At 45.7% G+C, this 22764-nt stretch overlaps 1 long non-coding RNA gene across 1 annotated transcript in view; it reads right to left on the bottom strand.

The window, feature by feature from the left end:
- Window positions 1-30: 30 nt before the first annotated feature.
- LOC135577461 (uncharacterized) overlaps window positions 31-22764 on the bottom strand; it is a 45889-nt gene continuing 23155 nt past the window's right edge. Inside the window, exon 4 of the long non-coding RNA XR_010469268.1 lies at window positions 31-456. This is a non-coding gene — a long non-coding RNA (uncharacterized LOC135577461). The remainder of the gene's footprint in view (window positions 457-22764) is intronic.

The following is a 22764-nucleotide window of genomic DNA, read 5'->3' on the forward strand; positions in this document are numbered from 1 at the left end:
TCTTCTTCTTCTTCTTTTTCTTCTTTTTTTTTCTTTTTCTTCTTTGTCTTTTTTCCTTTTTCCTTTTCCCTTTCCTTTTTCCTTTTTCTTTTTTCCTTTTTCCTTTTCCCTTTTCTCTTTTCCCTTTTTCCATTTCCTCTTCCCTTCCCCTTTCCCTTTTCCTTTCTCTTTTCCTTGTTTCTTTTTTCTTTTTTTTCTTTCTAATTTTCTTTTTATTTTCCCTTTTATTTTTATTTATCTTCTTTTCCTCTGTCTGGTGACCAAATCTGGCAATTCCATAGCTAATCATCTGTTTGGAAATATACTGGGGACAGTGATCATGCTGTCTTCGGAAGGAGGAGGTGGGAGATGGCATGTAGAGCAACATCAGCTACTTGGCAGAGGGCTCCAGGACACTGAGGCGTCTGGTGCAGAGCTCCCACTCAGCAGGGAAGGATGGAGAGCGAGGTTGGCTGCCTGGAGATGGAAGTAGGAAGGTTTGTCATGCCCCAGGCTTCAAACAGTCTCTAAGAAAGCTGGGAAGTGGTGTTTTGTGTCCCTGGGAGGCAGTAATTTCTAATGAAAAGCAGTGTGGTTTGACAGCAGGAGGGATGCAACCAGCCACCCGGAGAGCTCACATGGCTGGACAGGGCAAATGGCCAAGCCGTGATGGAGGAGGAGGTTGTGAAAAGTTTTGTGGACCCAAAGGGGCACAAGTGATGCCCTCAGAGGACAGCAGAAGGCCTCTCTGGCCAGGACAAACAGCCCCGCAGCTGAAGGAAGGTCGCTCCCTTCTGCTGCCAGCGCATCTGGAGCATCCCCAGTCAGTGCAGCCCCTAGAGCAGAGCCGACTGTTTCCCAAACACTAGGACCCCTCTTCGTTCACTGCTGCCACACTGCAGAAAGGGAATTTTTTGTCCAAGACTGTGGTGGCAATATGAGGAGAACTGCTTACATTTTGCAAACATCTTATATGCACATTCATAGCTGATATAACGCAAATGGTTTCTAATCATAAGTCACTGCTTATAAATGTGCTTTCTGTCCACAGGTCTCAAATAATTTCATAAGCTATGGCAGGATGGCACTTCAGTCATCATTATTTGATGAGTGGATAAATCGAATAAAGAAAGGAGAATTGATTTACCCACCAGTAAAAACCAACACTATTACCTGGTCCTCAAGTGTCTCTCACTTCCAGTCCTGAGGCTAGCATTTCTTATTTTCTTTAGAACAAAGCTTGAAGGAAACACGAGAAAAATCTCAAACAGAATCTGTAGTGATTTTTATACATTAAATGGCATTACACCAGCAGTGACATAAATTTAGAAGTATAATGTACCAGAGAAAAATAACTGCTGAGAACAGCATGATAGCTGGATTTCATGCTGTTTGCTATAATCCTCTTGTATAATGTGGCATATATATTTCAGAATACAAACACTCCAACTTGCTTAGGTTTTGAATTAGTAATATAATCCACATGACAAAGACTAGGAAACAAATGTTTGAGAGATGTAGATTCCTGTGTATCTGCATGTCTGTCCTGAGGAAAGGCAGAAGGAAGAGGTAAATACAATTCAGAAATAAAGGAGACATGGAAAGTGGAATAAAGAGGACACAAAACTAACCTTTCCCAAAAGCCCTTATTTCATCAACTAGAAAAAAATCTGGGGCAAAATTTCCAATACCACTGTGTTTCTCTTCGAAGTATAATGTAAAAATATATTTCTAACATGACTGAAGAGAATTTACAAAGCTCTAGACAAATATATTAAGCATATGCTACAGAATCTCTGCTAGGAACCACCGGCAGTGAAACAAGCAGTTCAACACCTCAGCAAAAGATCCTGGTGGATGTGACAAAATTTAATTTTTACCCAAGGGACAAACAGATGATCAGGGAGGTAATTTTGATCCTGTACATAGCCTTGATGGATTCAGCTTTGGGACTGGGCAAACTGTTCTGCTGGCAATGTTTTTTAAAATTTAAAATAATTTGAAGAAGGTAAGACTAATGAAATCATCCTTCACCTCTTTATCAAAATGTAAACTGAGAAAGAATTTTAATATAGTGACTAAATAAATTAATGGGCAGAAACCCTAACCAAAAGAGAAACACATTGCTAGAACTTGTGACTAGAACCTAGACCTTGGTGTTTTCAAATCAGACATTGGAAAAGCTGTGTAAGCAGTGCATTGCTCAGTCCTTGACACACTTGGCAGCCATCCTGCTGGAAGTTATGTTTGTTTATGCCTGATGGAGGAGAAACAGGTTGGTGTTGAATGGGCAAAGAAGCATGGCAGATCCAATTGAAAGTTATGCTTGGTCTGTCCAGTACAAGCCAGCAACAAGGCAGCTATTCTAGGTGAGGTGTGTAGGCTCCTTCTGTAGCCAGCAGAGACAGTAAATCAGCAGAATGAATCACACCGTTTATCTCAGATACCAGGCCCAAGAGGAGGCAAGCTGCCTCTTGAGAATGTCTTTCACTGTTGTTTGGACTGGGAGATGAGACAGCTTTTTCTAGACAACTTTCAGCCAAAGTTCTGAGAGGTGAGTCCCAGCTCTGCCTGAATGTCCCTTTCAACCTGACGTGACCAGGCAGGAGCGGCTGCAGGCACCTGCTGTCCTTCCTCTGCCTTCACTCGGCTCCCAGACACCCATTGCTTTAACCCAAGGTCTAGGCTATCAGAGTGGTTGTTTCTGGCCATACTGATATAGACATTGCTCAGTAAGAACAGAGCTCTTTCTGCAAACCCTGCCTTTTTCTGCTATTCAGCTATTCTCAGCTCCTTGTGTCCCCCCACACTGTCACTTACATTTCTGCTTGGTTGGACCTCTTGCTGCCTTTCCCTTACAGTGGTCCAAGCCCTCCACAGCCAACTCTTCTTTCTCATGTCCTCTAACACATTCAGTGTAGACCTCAAAGTAGGCACTGCCTCTCAGTTTCTTCACAGACTGGGTGCTGCGGTGTTGGTGCAGGCTGCCATCACAGGGCTCCACGCCCCCGGTGCCAGCAGGGGCAGCCCCACGGGGTCCCGGCAGAAGGTGAGAGGGCCCAGCGATTCCAGCGTACTCCACCATGTCATGTTTCCAGCAATAATCTCAAGCAGAAAGAAAAGGCACAGAAAATGGGCCATAAGGATCGTCTTCTGGGCAGTGCCACAAGACGGTGCTCTGTCTCCCTCTAGTGATGCCTGGGAGCGGAGAGGTGGGTGGCACAGCTGTGGTGTGACCGTGGCTGGCGTTCGAGTTCAGGCCATGCCATACCGTCGAGCTCTGGGAGGGCTGCTCACCCCTCTGAGGACCTCTTGCCCCTCCACAGCTTCCCTCAGCAGATTCTTACCCCTGGGTCCTCTCCTAAAGGGAAGACCTCAGCCATTGAAGCCATGGGGTAGACAAGGAGATCCAATTGATTGTACAGGTCAGGATGAAGTGTAGCAGTTGCATCCTCAGGCTGTGTCACAGACATACCACACAAGGGGATACACCGTGACACACGAACTCAGTTCCTTTGTCCATGCCCAGACAGGCTGCTACCGTGCCCAGCACATGATGGGAAGCTCAAGTCCATACCTGACTGGTGGCTCCTGTCTGTCTGCAGGACAGATCGCTGGTTCAGGCCAAGTACATCATTCACTACTGTGGAAAGCCACCACAGTGAACAGCTGCAGTCCTCCAGACAGTCCAATCTAGCAGAGGCCTTGTTAGACCTCATGCCATCCTGCTGCTGCCAGACAGGCGTGGTCATTTATCTCTGGAGATAACCATTCATATGGGCAGGTTGCAAAGCAAAAAAGCAGGACCTTGCAAACTGGTCTTCTTGTGCCCCAGGGAGGTGTATCCGACCTTGATGTAGGCATTGGACCAGCATCCTGCACTGCTTTGAAAACACCCAGGATCACCTATGTGAGCAAAAGACCTCCTGAACCTGCATGATGTGGCAATGCCTTTGGCCACGCGATGACAGGACACCTTGCTCGGACATCCTGGTGCAAGGGGTGGGTGTGAGTCTTCCTGGGCTCCTCTGAAGAGGCCGCACTGTGCTCTGGGACTCAGCTGGTTACTGGCCATGGGGCTGGGCAATGGGATGGCAGCGAGAGCTCCGGCTGCAAACGCTGGTGGGACAGAGCAGGGCGGAACAGAGAGTACAGAGGAGATGGGACAGGATCTAGCATACAGCAAAGGCAGGAAAGGACACGGCAACAGCCATTTCCAGAAAGATGCTTCCAGGAGACACCGACCTCGCCTAAGCTTGCACTAAGAGCAGATCCCGCTAGATGGCAGTCACAGGTCTAGGACAGCCAAGATCACTGCAGGGCTTCCTCGGTTTAGCTTTCTGGGAAAGGGGGCAAAACACACTCTAGCGCCTATACTGTGCGCACACTGGTACTTGGTGCTCCTAGCATTTGCTATGAGCTACTTGGTGATAATTGTCCAATAAATATGAAGCTGCATCACTGTGTGACGCACGATGCTGTAATTGGAAGTGCTGTGCTTTTTATTTTCGAATGGTCTGCATCGTGGACTCTTCATGAGGGTGCTGTTGTATGCATCAGCTTGAGCTTAACAAACAGGACACTGTGGCTGAAAGGAAGGAGAAGGCTCCTTCTCTGCCACATCCCTCCTGCTCCAAATACTCTGGCCATCCTCCTTCTGCCAGAACTGACTTACCCTGAGCCTGGGCCACCCCTCATAGCATTCAGCCAAGTTGGGGGTCAGGGTGGCCCCACAAAAGGCCCAACAGGCTCCAGAATAAACATGGGGGGAGGGCAAGTCACGTCTGGGAGCAGAAAAGTGAGAGAGGGGGGCAGGGCTGTTCTTACTCTACTTGCTGGGAAAGCTTAGATGTTAACTGCAGCTTCACCTTTAGACACTTCTTCCTTACAAATCTGCCTTTTTTTTGAGAGAGAGAGAGAGGAGTTTCAGCTGGTTACATTCATAGAATCATTTTAAATTATCATTTTGAGAGGGACAATAAGGTGGTGGTTGCCTAGTTAAACACCCTGCTCCAAGCAGGTGAGATCACCTTGCTCAGGCACTTTTCCGGCCCTGTGTTGAAGATGTTCAAGTATGGAGATTCCCTACATCTTTAGACCCTTCTTCAAGATTTGTCCATCCACACAATGAAAAAGTTTTCCTTTTGTCTAATGCTCCAGTTTGTGTCAGTTGTCTCTTGTCCTACCACTGTACAACTTTGAGGTGAGTAACCTGACTTGATCATACCCTCTCATTAGATAACTCCCTTCTCCTTCCAGAGAAGTATTACACCTACAGAATTTAGCTATCAAATATGACTGCATTTTTGTATTTTTCTAATAGAAGGCACTTTGCAAAGCATTGGACAGTTACACACATACATAAACCCAGCCAATACATGGGTCCTGAAGCAAACTTTTTTAAGCTATTTCACAGAAATCAGTGCCTGTGTTTCCCCCATGTAATTCACTATACCCACTCAAGGGAGTACGGTCTGCAACACCCACATTTGCCTTATGTGTCTGATCACCAGAGACACACAAAAGCTTTAATGGCATCAGCTGGAGTGAGGGGTCTGACTCACTAATGGCCATTTGACAGGTCTGGGAGAGCTGACCTGACCACCTGCCCCCTCTCTCTGTCACACTCTTCTGGAGGCTCCCACTCCAGCTGTAGGCATAGTTAAATGTCTCCTTTTACACTCCTGAACTGCCATAAACTATAAGCTGGCATGCTAAGGTAAAGCAGCACTAATTTTGATTCTCTTTCATGCACCAAGGCTGTAATCTGTACTTTGTGAACTGCTTCTCCCATTCATTATCTGGAACTTGACGGACATGGAAAGCTTCATTTCCAAACTCGGGGAGCTCTGATAATCAGAAAGCTGAATTGTACAGTCTGTACTGTGCTCATGGATGGTTTGACCTACAAGGAAAATGAGAGTTATCCCTGTTTTCACAGGCAATGCATCAACAAAAAGACATCATTAAAAGAACTAAAGCTGAGGGAGGAGAGTAACACGAATTCATAGTCAGATGAACTCACTGGCCATGTTCAAGCTAAACCACCTGGGAGGTGGGAAATTCTTCATTACTTTAAATTAACCTTGACAGCATAGTATTGTTCAAAAAAGAGAGTACAAGAAGAAGAGCATAATCCTAAAAGTCACTGTTGTTGCCAAACATCACATTTAGTGGCTGAAATATTCAAGTGTCTATATACATGTAGAGCAGATCTGCAGAAATGTCAGTCTAACTTTTAAACTCTATTCCTGATTAATGCAAAAACTACCATTGAAATGTAAAGGTTTGACTGACTTAACATGTAGTTAAATATTTCTACAGCCAGTTTGCAGAATAAATATTCTCCAAATCAGGAAAGGGACAGAAAAGTCTCCCTCGACTCCAGTGTTTTTCTGTAACTCATACGATGACATCACGATTCCAGGCACTAACTCTTGTACTTGCTATCACATGCTGGATGAATGCTACACCATCCCACCACCCCTTCCCAATCCCTTTGATCCAGGCAGACACCCCAGCTGCAGCAGCTGCTGACATATGTCTGGAGGAAGAAAATTCTGTTCTGTGGAAGATTTAAGGATTTTCCTGGTTGATTCATTTGAAGCTGGAACAAATTTACTTCATGAAGAGAAACCTTGTCTCAAGCCTGTGAAGATTGCATTGTGACAAAACCAGACTGCTAGTATTTTGTATTGTATTATATGACACATAGCTTTAAAATGTTTGAATATTCCAAAACACTGAAGTGAAATCAGTTTAGTATACAAACTCAAAATATATGCTGAAACATAGTCTTCCGTCTTGTGAGTTGAAACCTCAGCAAATTAAATTCCATATCTCAGAACATCTAAAATTCCTCAGATCGGCACGTGCTAGCAGCCTTTTCCACTGCTGCTTGTTTCACCACTTCCACTGCTGGTACCTACACAGGTTTCAGAGCTGCTTTGCACCAATACTGGAGTTACAGTGTTTTTATACATGGGGCCACACTTTTGGGGGGTTGTTTTGAGCACAGCTGTGCAAATCTGCTTGAAAAGGCAAACTAGCACAGGTCTGCTTGGGACGTGGGCCAGCTCTGCCTGGCATGCAGTGAAACACAGATGGAGTTTTTTCTCAGCTCTAATAATCACAGCCAGACCTGGCGCTGCTTAATTTAACAGTAAGGCTCAGAGGCCAAGATTTTCTGTTAGCAGAATCACATGGGAATTGTAAAAGGCTCAGAATGTCTGAAAATCAGACAGCTTATTCAGATGGCTGAACAGCAGACTTGGGGATACAACTTTGGGCAGACAGTTTCAAAAGTCTTGGCTGTGTTGGTCGCAGAAAGGAAGGTGATGAGCACTGCTCATTTATATTGTGTAGATATACAGGTATTCAAATAACTGGGTCAAATTTCTAGGTTAAAAAATCTTATCTCTAATCTAGGGCATACTATATTGTCCCCCTTTCATTTGAGTATTCATAACTTTATTAAGCAAAAGTCAGTCTGTACTAGTGAGTGGAAAAGAGATCAGGTTTACCCTCATAATGGTCTTTTCTTTAGAAATGGGGAAAAAATTTTCACTGCTATATTTTTGCCTAGAAGAACTCGAAAGGATATCATGGAAATGTGCTGACATGGCAGAACAGGTGTTGAGACAGACCAGGACAGAGTCTCAGGGGAGAAACAGGGAAGCGGCTGCTGACATAAGCAGCAAGAGTGCCCTGCTTCAGCCACCAGAAAAGTTTGTCACCTGTCCAGGTCTCCCACCATCCTTCCCCAGGATCCATTTGAACTGTGCTAGCAGCCCACTTCTAGCCGCCACTATTTCTCAGTCCCCCAGATGTGCAACCTTGTGGCCACAAATCTGATCACCCATGAAGTTGTTGGTTAGACACTCAGTCCTGTGACCCAGACTGCATGTGACAGATGCACATCTAGCTGTCCAAGGGGACACACAACAGTCTCTGGTCATAGATGAGCTAGTCCTTCTCCGGAACACACCTGATGAGATGCAGCAGGAAAGAACATAGCACATGTTCCTCAAACACCTCCCACAAAGGCTGTGTGGCCCCTTGTAGCTCAGAGGCTGGCTGCTCTGTCTTCTGAATCCCACACTTTCATTTGATCCTCATTTGATTCAGCGAGGAAGTATTGGTGTCCAGGGAGCAACAAGCACAGAAAAGCTCATGTTCAATTATTGTCCCTTAAAAAAAAGGTTGGCCACATCCTTAGCCTAGCAAAAAACTGTCCCTGGTTTGTGCTACCCACTGACCCTGCTGTTGTCCTCCAAAGAGTGATATGTGAGCTCATGGTTAAACAGCAGCGAAAGGCTGTGTGAGCCTCTGCCCCTGGCCCTTCAAGCTGGTACAGCCAGATGTGTCTTGCATGCACCGTCCATGTGCACAAAGCCGTCTCCTCCTCTAAGCTGAGCAGCAAATTGGCCAGGGTCTGCTTGTGGTGGCCCTCTGTACCCTTTGCCATGGTGTGAACAGTTAATCTTGGGTCACCATGAGCTGCTTTTACTCTACATTTCTTATCTTTCCCTGCCAGGCACATTTTCCCTTGAGTGATATCTAGGCCTCCAGCTCAGCCTCCTGACGCTTCACCAGATGGCAAATACCTGTTCAAGCACTAAAACAACAGTGTCCCTGCAGACTTTTCATTTACCTGTTAGCAAATAGATTGAAATTACCAGTTATACTGCTACACAAAAGCCAAGGAGCTTTAACTCTTCACCCACGGCTAGCGAAGGCTGACAGCAAGCTTGCCTCTTGCTTCTCAGCACTCTCTGCCCTCTGCCATATGAAATCACTCCAGTCTTTTGGGCTTGATGAGTGGTATTTCCAGTTAATTACAGCACAACTATGAGCCCAGCAGGAACCTGCAGACAGAAGGCAGCTGCCATGGGGATGGGGAAGGAAGGTGGTGCCAGGTCACTAGAGGCAGCAGGTCCAGGTCAGTGGAAAGACCTGACAGAAAACATGGGGTTTTGCTCTCTCCAAGTCACCCTCACATCCAGGTGTAGGTCCAAAGGCCTCTGACCCCTGTGCCAAGAAGGGGTGCCTGGGGTTGTCTTCAACTTGCACATCTAAGAGATTTTCCTTGATAGAAGAAATGCCATTACCACAAGGCACACAAGGCATCCCAACTGCCCTGTTAGAAATGGACATTTCTCAAGCCCACAACAAGACCCAGAGCTGCCCGAGGCACCAACATTATTTTCAGCAGAACAGTATAACTTAATTTTCTCTGGAGGGAAAAGATAGCTTTTCACTGGCAGAGAAGTTGAACCTTGAAACCAAGAAGCTGGAATTCAGGTGTTGATAAACAGAAACTTATCAAACTGTAAATACCACCACCATCTATCATGATGAAGGGAGACAGTTATATTGCAGGAATCACCTCACAGGTGATACAGTTCAGCTGAGAAGCTTGAGTACAGGAAAGTACGGAGGTATAAAGAAACCCAGTTACACCTTTTCCCAGAAATTCAAATGCAATGTCTGAAATAAATAAATTTAGTGTATTAATTAAAGAGAAATTAAATACATATAAATTATTTAAAACTCCCAAACAATTAAAAAACAAATAGACCTTCCCCCCTCCAAAATGCACATAGTGAAAACATATATTTTTCAATGGTAAAAGTTTATATTAAAAAATTCAATTAGCTTTATGAAATTATTTTGTTTAAAATAATACTAAGAACTGAAAACTGGCTAGGACAGCACGAGAAGCCGCGCCACCCCCAGTAGACACATTCCCTATGGGGAGCAAAACAGTCTGTGGACTCTGGGTGATTCAGCTTTCTCAGCACAATCTAATCGATAGTCTTGCACGTGAACCTTGCCAACAGCCCTGTTCAGTGGTAAGGACATGACATAAACACTGGCTTCTCAGAGGGAAGGAGTGACCTCTGACCATATAGGACCAGCCGTCACAGACCCACTGCTCCACGCACACCTGGCACTTCAGGCAGTGAACACTGGACGTGTCCGTAGGGATGTGGTATTCAGTCCAGCTAAAAACATATCAGTCCAGACAGGAGCACCTAAATTTCACTGTGATTTCCACTCTCCAAATTAGTCTGCTACATAAGGTTTTCAAAGCTGTGGAAAGGGAAGGCCCCCTTGGTAATACACTATTCAGCCTATATGATGTATTCACTTTCTTTTGGAGGAGGAATATGTTTGCTGGGAGCTCTGGCAGGCTACAATCCCACCATGTGCCAGCAGTGCCATACTGATGCAAAAATGTTAACACACTACATTGACATGGAGTAAATAAGATGCAGAAAGTAATAATTCACCTCAAATTTGCACTAGTAAAGCTTTACCTGCAGAACCTGAGTCTATTTTAGGGAAGCACACTGGACCAGCCGGATCAATGAAAGGAGGTTGTAGCATGGAGGGTGTTGGTCTCTTCTCCCAAGGAGCAAGAGATAGGACAAGAGGAGATGTCCTCAGGTTGTGCCAGGTGATGTTTAGATTGAATGTTAGGAAAAATTTCTTCCTGGGAAGGGTTGTCAGGCATTGGAACAGGCTGCCCAGGGAAGTGGTGGAGTCACCATCCCTGGAGGTGTTTAAAAGGTGTTTAGAGAAGGTTCTTAGGGACATGCTTTAATACTAGAATTAGGTCTTGGTTGGACTTGATGATCCTGAGGGTCTCTTCCAACTGAAATGATTCTATGATTCTGTGGTTCTCTATGATGGACCAAGGCCAAATGTATGAGGTTTAGCAAGGCAAAGTTCCAGGTCCTGCACTTGGGTCACAACAACCCCAGGCAGCGCTACAGGCTCGGGGAACAGTGTCTGGAAAGCTGCCTGGTGGAAAAGGATCTGTGGGTGTTGATCGACAGCAGCTGAACATGAGCCAGCAGTGTGCCCAGGAGGCCAAAAAGGCCAACAGCATCCTGGCTTGTGTCAGGAATAGTGTAGCCAGCAGGACAAGTGATCGTGCCACTGTACTCAGCACTGGTGAGGCCCCATCTCGAATCCTGTGTTCCGTTTTGGGCCCCTCACTACAGGAAAGACATTGCGGTGCTGGAGAGAGTTCAGAGAAGGGCAATGAAGCTGGTGAGGGTTCTGGAGCACAAGTCTGATGAGGAGCAGCTGAGGGAACTGGGGCTGTTCAGCCTGGAGAAAAGGAGGCTGAGGGGAGACCTTATCACTGTCTACAACCACCTGAAAGGAGGTTGTAGCATGGAGGGTGTTGGTCTATTCTCCCAGGTAGCAAGTGACAGAATGAGAAGAAATGGCCTCAAGTTGTGCCAGGGGATGTTTAGATTGGATATTAGGAAATAATTCTTCCTGGAAAGGGTTGTCAGGCATTGGAACAGGCTGCCCAGGGAAGTGGTGGAGTCACCATCCCTGAAGGTGTTTAAAAGATGTGGAGATGAGGCTCTCGGGGACATGATTTAGTGCTACAGTTAGGTTAATGGTTGGACTTGATGATCTGGAGGGTGTCTTCCAATTGAACTGATGCTGTGATTCTGTGAAATGTTCTTCATAACAGATGCATGCAAAGAAGAATAAAAATGACAATAAGAATGATCAGTTGTCTAGAAACCATTATCTTTCCAGAAAAACTGAAGTAATGGAGTAGGTTGCCTTGGGAAGCTGAGAGGGTTTCTAAGAATAGGTTAGAGAATGTCTGTTGGAAATGGTTAAATTACACTTGAGCTTATCTGGTAACAGGGGAAGGGACTATCTGGCCCTTCAACATCCCTTCCAGAGCTATTTTTATGTTTCCATGACAACTCTTTTGCAGATACACTTTTTCATTGTATCAAGGCACCAGGGTACTCTAAGGTGACTCATGGAAGCAAGGTTGGGGGGTTGACACTTAACACTCCCATGTGAATGGCTAATAACAGTTTTTCCCTAGATTGATACTCATATTAATTATTTGAGGACACTTTCATATAAATCTGTAATGAAACTATTTTCACCATATTTGCATCTTCCTATTTAAATTCACCCAATGACGGGATGACAGCAGCAAGATCACATCCATTTTTGGTAGGACATAGAGGGAAGAATAACATTTCCTGTAGTCCCTGCTAAAGGAAGTTCTTTAAAGCTGGAATTCACCCAGATACCCCAGACCTCACATCATTGCTCTTTTAAAATCAATATTAGAACAAACTGTTGGGGAGAATTTGAATTTGCATCACCTGTCTGAGATGGGTCTGTGCAGCTGCAGCCCAGAGAAGGGATCTGAATGTGGGGCAGATATAGTGCAGAACCAGTAGAGAAGATGCCGCCAGTTTGGACATACTGGAAAGGATGCCAAAGAAGAAATTGCAAACTGTGAGACCACAAATAAGACAGGACTGATAAAGAGATACGCAATAAGAAAATATTCTTGGCCAGGGAATGAGGTCTTGTAAGAGGTTTCCACAACAGCACTAGCACAGAAGATGAAAACAGCTACCAACTGACAGTGAACTGGTGGTACAAGAGGAGAAGGTAAAGTCAGCTATAACTAGTGAGAGGGGGCAAATTTACTTCACCTTTTAGAAACAAGCTTAAATTTTCCTCCCTAACTGGTACTCTACATCTCCTTATGTAACTGTAGGAAAATGTTGGTTGAACAGATTTGGGCTGCTACCCTGAGTGATCCCTTAACCAGCCTGGCGGGTGGCTTGGCAAGTGCCTGGGATTCAAAAACCCATATGGAAAATTCTGAAACAGAAGCTCTCGCCACGTAGCACATTGGCATCCTGCAGAAAAGCCCTTGGCCTGGGTCCAGGTACTTCTGACTAACAAAACAAATCCCTAGGACAAGCTGGCGTGGATGCTTTTTAATAGTAATTTACACACTGCTTACACAATTTTAGTCAGTGGTAGAAATACAAGTGTAATAAGACCATTCAAGCACCTACACGGCAATTACAGAGTGATGTTACAAGCTTGTTAAAAAAGCAACCATGTGCCTCTCCCTCCCGACTGTTTTTCATTTTTTTTTCCTTTTGCTGCACACCCTACCTCAGTTTCACACAAAGTTCCCACAGGGCCAATCCAGGCCACGCGCCCACAGAAGGGATCTGCTCGTCCACCAACATAGATCCAATGCCACTTTGAAGACCTTCTTGCCCTGAGTCACATCAAGCCATAGGGAAAGCTGGGCCACCTGGGCAAGGCTGGGTATCTCATCCCATGGCTGCTCTAACTGAACGAGGAGGCAACAGGAACACGAGAAGCTGGGTTAGATTTGCATCTCACTTGGACTAATATTTAAGTTGGGAATATTTTTATGTGCAGCTGCAGCGAGTGAGGTCGAAGTGAGCTCTTATACTCAAAAGGGAATACAGAGCAGAGGCAACTCTAGGTCAAAGTCATAGGAAAGGCATTGTGATGCTTAATTGCATTTATAGTTACTCTATACATTATATCATACATTATGTTCTTCCTGCTCCTGCCTTCAGCCAGCAGTCCATGACTAAGTTGCTGAGGAAATGGCCTTTAGTTTCGCTACCTGTCCCCTGTGTGGCTTGTGGGTGACTTCTCCATGGCTGTGGGAACAGGCAGGACAAGGGCTGGGACAGCTAAATTGCTGCACTCCGTGAGGCTGTTTAACTGCTGAAAACTCTGCCATCCAAGAAGACACAGAAGGTGAGAATGCAATAGGTTAAAAGGAACCACTGGGTCCTTCATAGCAGTGTGTAGAAAAGAGATGAAAATTCATCACTTCTCTTTTTATTATCATGCAATCCTTTCACCACACATGACAACATCCAGGCAGCAGAAAGGGTTTTTCAGTTTTGCTCAGTAATAGCAAGAGTGGGCGATTCTAGCTGTAACCCTAGCTACTTCGGATTAGGTATCTCTGGTCTAAGAGATTTGTTTTGATTCCTTCTGTAGTCAACAGATAGAGAAAGGCAGCTGCAAAGGGGTGATTCACCCCACTCTAAAATAGATGGAATGAGTCATCCCCAGACAGGCTTATCTCCTTCCACTGATTATAGAAAGAGACCAGACAAATAGCTTAGGTGAGATGCCATGGGTTTTAGATGGCTAAAATTACATGAGTGGTATCCCACCCTGTAATCACAAACATCTTTAGGTTTTCTGACCCAGTGATTCTGCTAAGAGATAGAAGATTTTCCATCTTTCACTTGCAATAAAATGATATCAAGTGTTCTTGTGTATTTGGAAAAGTGTAGTTCAAACAGAGGTCTCATCTCTCAGCACAATTAGAAGTTTCAAAGGAGGATAAATAGGGCCCCAGGCAGCTGGACTCCGAAGTAAACCCAGATTAAGTTGTGTGTGCTCCGTAGTCATTTAGCAGAATGGGGAATATTTATTGTAAGAACAATGCATTTTGTGGCCACCAGCACCACTTGCCATCATAGTTAAACAGACACACCATTAGACACTGAATGTCTGCAGACACTGAATGAGGACCCTCACTGAAATGCTGGAAAATGAGAAGATACCTAAAAGCAGGCATGCCTTCCTCTGCAGGCATTTAGTATAGAATCTGCAGCCTAGCCCTCCCCACCCTGTAAACAGTGCATATGTCAAGAAATCTCTGATCTCCTGACAGTGAAAAGGAGCAAGGTTTGCCACAGGGGTGTAGAAACGTAGCCATGTACCTTCTTAAAGCTTCGACATGTTTTACAGAATAATAAATAATAGCCTGTTGCATAGTTGACAAGTGAAGTCATCTTTGCTGGATAAGGTATGGAGCAGGACAGTTATGAGGGCAAAACGTCATGGCCCAGAAAAGACAGAGGCGGTGGGATGGAGGGAGAGAGCAGAGCTCCTGGGCAGAGAGCAGAATGATGCCTTTGCACTGCCAAGCACATTCCCTGCAGCATCAGTATTTGCTTTGTTTGCGTTTTCCATGTGACATATGCCAAGGTGGCAATGCTGAGGAACAGTAAAGCCTACAAACAGTGGCAGTTCCTCTGGAGCCTGCGATGGAAATTGAAACATCTCAACGTAAGCAAGAGTCCTGTGGTTAGTGCTGCTAGGAACACAATGTGGGTATAGACTTAGACCCTGAAAAACAAGGGTGAACTGCTGCTTGGGAGTGTCTGCAGCACAAACCAAAGCAAAGCTATTTCAGCACAGCTGTACTGAAACTGAGGAGATCATATAGCTAAAATCTCTAACAGCTGCCAGGGCTTGACCATTTTTGGAACAGCTGTGGTGATTTAAGTTGTTACCTCCTGTGATGAGGGAGGTCTCCATCACTTCTGAGAAAAGGAAGAGTTAAATAACAACATCCCACAGTTCTAGAGCTCCCTGACTTGGGAGGCTTAGACCACCTGGTAGGTAGCTACACGAGGGAGCAATCTACTGACCAGTTGCAGGAGCAAGGAGTTAAAAACTTTGCTTCCTCTTTCTTTAGACAAATAAATTATTCTGTGGTTGCCTTGAAGGAAAAGCAGGCTGTGGTATGTGGACCTCTGGGAGATATTTAAGCCACCCTTTGTGTTGGGGGAATAGACCAGTATGGTGAGGCTACTGCGGGCTACCTCTCACCCCATGCTTCTTGCTTGTGTTCAGTGGTGTCTGTTCAGCTGCCTGCTCCTGTCACAGCTCTGGTGGGATGGAACATCCCCCAGCAGCCCACATCTGAGTGAGATGGGCTTGTCCATGCCAGGTTATTCTGTGTTTAACTTCACATCCCTGGAGTGTGCAGCTTGGCGAGAAAACAGGTCACTGAAAAACCTCATGGGACAGGATTACAGGACCCATGAGAAAAACAGCAGAATAATGAAATGAGTGAGTTAATAGCTCTCAGAGCTCCTTTTCCAGCAGTGCTGGGTGTGCCTTCCTATCTATATTTTACAGTGTTTTTCTCACACCACAAGGACGTGGGCAGTGGCACAGGCTTTGCTGCTCGGCGTGGAGGCACTGAGCAGCCTGGCAGAGTCGCACCCCATGGAGCTGCTCACAGGAGACTGCACTTTCAGTCGAGAGGTCACAGTCTGAACAGTCTCCCCTTATGTCTCCTACTGGGACTCCAGAAGCAAAGCAACAGAAAAACACTCTGTGCTAACACTTCCATGCAGAGAGCTGTTTTGGAAACTGTTGTCTCTGCCAAGTGTAAAAAAGGCATTTTACCTAAAGGAAATGACTTCTGCCAGACAATGAGCTATCAGATCCCTTCTAGATGGAATTTGTACTTTGAAGCAACACTGTGCCCTGAGGAACTGTGTTAGAGAGCAGGAGGCACTGACCTTGGAGGAAGCGGAAAGGTTTGGTGGCTCCTGCATGGCTGCTGCGGAGCAGGGCTGCGAGTCCTTTTGGTGGACATATAAAATTTTTGTAAACAATGGCAATACAACTATAGGTATGAAAAGAAGCACAAAAGAAGGCACTGAAGGACCCCATGCTTTTGGAGTTGATTTGGTTTCTCCTAAGATGAAATAGGGGTAGTTAAATAAGTTATGGGCATGGGCGGGAGTCCCAGATGAAGGAACAATGTATAACGGGGCAGTAATTGCAATTCCAAATGCAATGAAACCCAGGAATATCAAAGTGATGCTGATACCAGCTTTATGCACCAGCTTTATGCACCATGCTGTGGAATTATATGGCCTGACACAGCCATTTTCTGCATCGTCTCATTGCACTGCTGCTGCCTCAGAGCTGCAGTCATGCCTGGCCACCGTGGTCCCTGGGCTGGCAAGAGCTAGAGTGGAGCAGGGCTGTCTGCATGTTGTGGAGTTTCAGAGTGGCTTTATGCCTTGTTTTCAAGAGGGATGCAGGAAAAAAAGCCATCTTACATGCTAAGCTGCACAGCGAAGTGATAGTCTTGGTGATATGCCTTCATTTCCTGGGTAAATCAAATCACAAGGGGAGCAGAAGACTCGTGACTGTCTAAGAGACACAGTTGCACAGCCAGCCCTGACCCTCACTGCCTCTTTATCCAAGACTGGTGGTATCAAGCTACAAAGTGAATCATAGTGCTGGTTTCCTCTGTTTTTATGAAAGATGCAAGTGGTATTGCCGATGGCTGTTACATGACCTGCTTTCTCTTTAAAATGTTCTTCCAAGAACAACATTCCTTCCCTATTATCTTCTCTCTTTTCTCTCCTCTCCCCTTCTCCCTAATCCCTTCTCCGCAGACTGGTCATTTGTCACTGTTTTCTCAGACTAAATTCCCCATCAAAACCTCCTCCACCAGAGGTGGAGAAAAGGGGCTTCACAATGCCTTGCACCAACCAGCTGTGGCTGCCCTCTCCAAAACTTTCCGTAGTCCCTCCTGTCTTGAGATACATATCTTGGGGTATTAGGTGGGCAGTACAGTGACTTGTAAATACCATGAAATCTTAGTGTGGGTGCTTCAGGAGCGGTGAAGGATCTTGTTCTGCTTTTTTTGATCTTTTGCTTACTCAGGCTTGCCACATACTGATCAACCTGTAGCTGTTTATCTAAACAACCACCTCACAACCTCCCTTTGGTTTTAGTTGTATGGGACTGAAATTACCATCAGGATGCTGTGAATAAGCTCATGTAATTTTTATGGGATGGCAGGTATGTGGTCTACTGATTTCGACAAACTTTATTACCTGCATTTAACTCAAGCACTTTACTACAGGTTTTTGTATAGATGTTTTCACACAGCTGAAGGCAGGGAGACTGGGGGATTCTCATCTGCCTGAGCCTCAGAGAACGGCAGTTTTTCCAGGAAAAGGGAGCAGGGAGAGCAGGGAAACCAGACTGTACACAGTCTAGTCTTGCTGTGGTTTTGGTCTCTTAGGATTAACTAATTTCATTGAGAGCAGCCAGAGCAGCTCTAATGTACACTGAAGCTGCAAGCAGTATAGGGACAGAGTGAGGAACAAGGAGTTGCCACTGCCACTTGGTAGTCACAAGCCTGAAACCAATTGCCATTGGTCATGGCTAATGTCTAGAGAGTGCTTTCACTCATCTTCATCTGAACAGTCACTACCAGCCACTAAAATGTCCTCAGGCAGGGCATGGAGGAAAAAAGCCAACATCTCTTACTTAAACCGGTACTGTGCTTGCATATGCTCAGAAGAGTCACCCCAACCATCCTGCACAAACCGTAGAATAAAGTTTTAGACCCTCAGGATTGGATCCTGTTTCCTGAGAAGTCGGTGACTAATCCCCCAGGAATGGCTGTGGTGGGAGATTGCTGTGCACCAGTCCTGCTGCCTCCCAGATCACCCCGAGGGTGGGCTGAACAAGGCTCAGCAAGGAGCTCCACAACAAGCACGCTTCTTTGTGTTGCCCAGTAACTGTGCAAATGTCATTCTTTCTCAGACTGACCCTTCCCATCCACCCTCACCAGTCTGAGCACCTCACCTCTGGCTGAACTGGTTAAGTATAATTGAAATGCTGGATGGGATGAAGAGTGGTCAGAGGGAAGACAGGGAAAAAGATGGGTCAGCTCTCCTGGCAATGAAATTTGTAATTTTCTTTTGAGGAGAGTCCTAACTCTCTCTGCCTTGGGAAAGAAGTGGCCATTAGGAGCTGCACGCTTTCTGCGGTAGTGAAAGCTGAGACCCTGAACTGACCTGCTTTAATATATGAGAAGCAAGAGCAGAAAAGTGGGGAGACAAAATTTGCTTCATGTCATCTTTGATACCCTTCATATCTGAGCATCTGAATTCATCTAAAACTGGGGATCTAAAGCTCGCTTTTCACCCCTTGTGGGAGAGTCATGCTAAAAGACACACCCTCTTTAGCCTTCCTCCTGAGTCAGTGTTGGAAATCAGAGCCTGAGTGCTGGAAAGCCCCTTGTGCTCCAGCAGCAAGAGCAAAGGCTGGAAAACTTCCCCATTCCTGGAAATCCCCCACTAGCTCCAGCAGCCCCAGACTGGGGAGGTGAGGCAGAAATGACCAGTGTTACATCCCTGGAAAGTCCAACCAGGCTGCAGAGCTGGGCACGGGCTGCAGAGAATATCGCAGACAGAGGGGCAGAGCAGCGTGTGCTGCAAAACAACGGGACCAGGACCTGCCTGGTGGTGAAGGACAGTAGGAGAGAGTCGTGTAGAGGAGTCTTGTCTTTTCCAGCATGGAGTAATCCAGGAAAATGAGGATGACTGAGGGGATTTTTCTTCCTCCCCCAGCTTCCCATGAGGGACAGGAGTTACGAGGGGTCAGCTGAGACTGGGGGGGTGACCAGCATCTAGTTCCTCTGTCTGTTCACTTTGTTTAAATACGTATATTACTGTCTGGAAGAAACGTCTTCTGCATTCCAGACGGGAATAATGAAATCCATTCAAGGCAGAAGGAATGGGGACGGTGGGTAGGGCAACACAGACAGCCCAAGCCAAGGCCTTGGCTGTGCACAGGCAACAGCCCAGCAGTTCCACGCCATGGCCATACAGCCCTACACACAGGAATCAGATTCCTTCAGCCTCATCCCCTTTTCTCCCGCTGCCCCTTCCCTTCCCCTCCATCCTGCTCCTGAGGGAACCAAAGTGCACTTGGGAAGATGCAACACATCAGACTGGGACATGCTCAGAAAATTCAAAATCCCTTTCTCATTAGGGTTTTTCACATCAAATTGGTTTGATAAACGTTTTGACCTCTGCATACCACTGATAAACTCTGAAGGCTGCTCCCCTCCTCCCTCTACCCTTACTGTAAATATCTTGCAGATGCTCTGCTCATTTTTCTTCTATTATAGCCAGCTGGCAACTTTGTTGGCACGCCAAAGAATTCCACTCCTCCTAGCAAGGCAACCTTTTAGTCTTTAACTCTGGATGTTTTCTCACCAATATGCCAATCAGCTGCTATTTTTAAGATTTCTATTTAATTTTACCATCAGACCGGTGGACAGGAAGTGTAATCTAGAATAAGCATATTCAGAAAATGCTGTCCATCAGAATGAGAATATTAAACAGATGCAGCTGTGAAACATTATGGAAAGGGCCAAGTGAATTTCACAGAAGGTTAGTGCCTTCATACAAAATATTTGAACCAGTATGTAGCATTTTATATGGATAGAATTTTCTATTAAATTTTTTAGGTGAGACTAAAAGTTTGCCTGGAAGGATGTCATTCAGTATTGAATTTTCATTCGTTGGGTATATCCCAGACATTTCCAGCTTTGTTTCTATATAATAGTATTACTTTCATGCTGTGAAATGCTAAACGTTTTTCCATAGAAGAAGTAGCAAAGCAGCTAGCAGGATCTGCTAGGGAGTACCGATGCAGGCATCAGCATGCACAAACTCTGTTAAGTCCATGCGGCTGACATCCAAGGAATGCACACAAAATCACGGGAAAAATGTGCTGGACACAGTTGATTTGGAGCCCCTGTGGTGCTGTGTGCTGTGCGAAGAAGAGAGCTGGAGAGAGAGGAATTCCGTTCTGTCCATGTTGGCGGTGAGAAGGACAAAGTGCAGGGGAGGGTGGTTTGAAGCTCGTTCAGTATAACCCATCTTTAACGGAGCTTGTTAGTTTGGACCCTGGGCTATGCAAACTAGTCACAAAACTTCCAGGCAGCCCCAAGTGCAGGCAAGGGGAGGCTATTTCCACTCACCACACAGGCAGATGCCCAGAGCAATCACCTTGTCCTGCAGAAGGCAAGTTAAGCCTGCGGTTTTTGAGCGCTCCCAGCACTCGTACCTCTCCGGTTGCCACCCCCATGTTATTCCCACACAGCAGCCAAGGCGTGTTGAAGCAGATTGCAATGTGCAATGCCTTTTTCTCCTTCTCCATGCATGCTTTTAGTATAGAGGAGTTTGTTGATCCGCACCAACATGTAATATCACATGTGGCACCAGAAACACTCATTTTAGCATGAGTAACAGGGAGGCGTGAAGATGACACAACCAGGAGCGTGGGTAGGAACTGGTTAGGCAGGTGTATCTGTTGGGAAAAGCATCTGCAAAGTTTGGCTCAGAAATTGAGAGGCTGATTTGCTGCTAAGTGGGGGAAAGACAGAAGGGTTAATAATGTAAAGATCAGCCCAACATGGTAGAGAGGACAAAGACAGGAACCCACAGAACAAGAGTGGAAAATTGGAAGATAAGGGAGGTCTAAGGAGTGTCAGGAGAGGATGGAGCAGTGAAATCAAGGGAGAAGGGTACTTTGAGGATGGTGTCTGGTGAGTGAAGTGGAAGGAGCAGAAGCCAGATTGATGACATGTCAGACAGTTTTGGAAGAGAAAAATTTGAGAAGAAGTTATGGATCCTGCTTCTGAGGCAGAAGTGATTGATTTGTGCATCATCATTACTTTTATCTAACCTACCAAATGAAAGGTTGTTTGCTGTCACAGCATGATTCAAGCATTTTCAAGGACCAGGTCTGCAAGACACAGTTAAATACATTGACTGTTTTTGCCTAACTCACTTGAATGGATACAGTGATAGAAAAAGCCAACACTAGCTCAAAATCTTCATGGATGCTCCAGTAAAAACTGCTTGCCCCCTTGCTTCCTGCACACACAAGATTTCCACCTTCTCCTTTCCCCTCCAAATCCTCTCTTTTCCTTTGACTTGCAGTTTGGATAAAGAAGAAATCACAGACAACCAAGAGACCAAGAGATACAGAAAATCTGACTGACCAGCTGGTTCATGACTCGTGGCAAGTGAGAAGGTTAAATGAAAGGATTCACAGGCCACGTGTGCAAAGTCAGACTGAAACACAGCTGAGTTACTTGCTTCCCCTAGCTCAGCACCACCTCTGAACCACAGTCCAATTAATCAGCACCTGACAATCGAAGTACTATCTCTGAACTCTCCTGGGATTAATCTGAGCCCAGCTGCAGTGTCAGCATACACCATGCTGCCTGTCCCCACTAGCATCAGCCCTAACCCTTTGCAGTCCCTTTGCAGACCTGGTGCTAACTGGGTATTGAACTCAACCAGTTTGAACCTGAGTCCTTTGCAATTACCTCCTCACCTGTGACACAGGTGAGTCCTGAAGCTCACAGCAAGCTGGGACAGAGGCTGCTGAGTCAATGCACACAGTGGCCTGACCTGCCCTGTGGGTGTGAGGTCTCCAGTAGCAAAACAAAACCGTTAAACAAAACGGAAGTGTTTTACAGTGAATACATAGCAGAGTGTGAACATGGCAGCACTGAGAAGGACTTTTCTCATGTTATATTATGCTGCCTGGAGAAGGAGAAGTCGGAGAAAAATGTACAGCAGTGGCATTTCTAACCAGGAAGGACAGGCAGGACTGGAGTCAGGATCCCTAGGTTCCACTTAAATTTGAGAAGAAACTTCTCAGTAAGGGTAACAGAGCACTGGAACAGGCTGCCCAGGGGGGTTGTGGAGTCTCCTACTCTGGAGACATTCAAAACCTGCCTGGACACATTCCTGTGTAGCCTCATCTAGGTGTTCCTGCTCTGGCAGGGGGATTGGACTATATGTTCTCCTGAGATCCCTTCCAATCCTGTGATTCCATGATTCTGCGACTTGAATATCACTGTACTGATTCAGCCATAGGGCTTTTTCCATGGGTACAGAAGGGCAGTATAGCTAAGAGCTGTAACTGTGGTGACAGAAATGAAACCTGAGTCTCATCAGATCATCTGGTTGCTGAGGGAGAGGACATCAGGCATGCATGCCCCAGCATCTGCAGTACAGAGCAGACCACAGAAATTACAGGTAAGGGACAGGCCAGTGAAGCAGTGAAGAAGTAGATTTTCTATTTCATTTTCTAATCATAACCTTGTTTCCAGCCTTGTAATTCAAATCCAGTTCCTGTTTCTTCCTGAGTAAACTGTTACTCTGGCTTTATCCTTACATTCCTCTGCATTTGGAGGTGGTCCAACTGGGACTCTCGGATTTGGTGGCTTTTTTTTTTTTCTTTGAGATAACTAAGGCAAGTAAAGCTCTGTGTACCATCTCTGTC

This window comes from Columba livia, chromosome Z (assembly GCF_036013475.1).
Source record: "Columba livia isolate bColLiv1 breed racing homer chromosome Z, bColLiv1.pat.W.v2, whole genome shotgun sequence".
Taxonomy (NCBI): Eukaryota; Metazoa; Chordata; class Aves; order Columbiformes; family Columbidae; genus Columba; species Columba livia.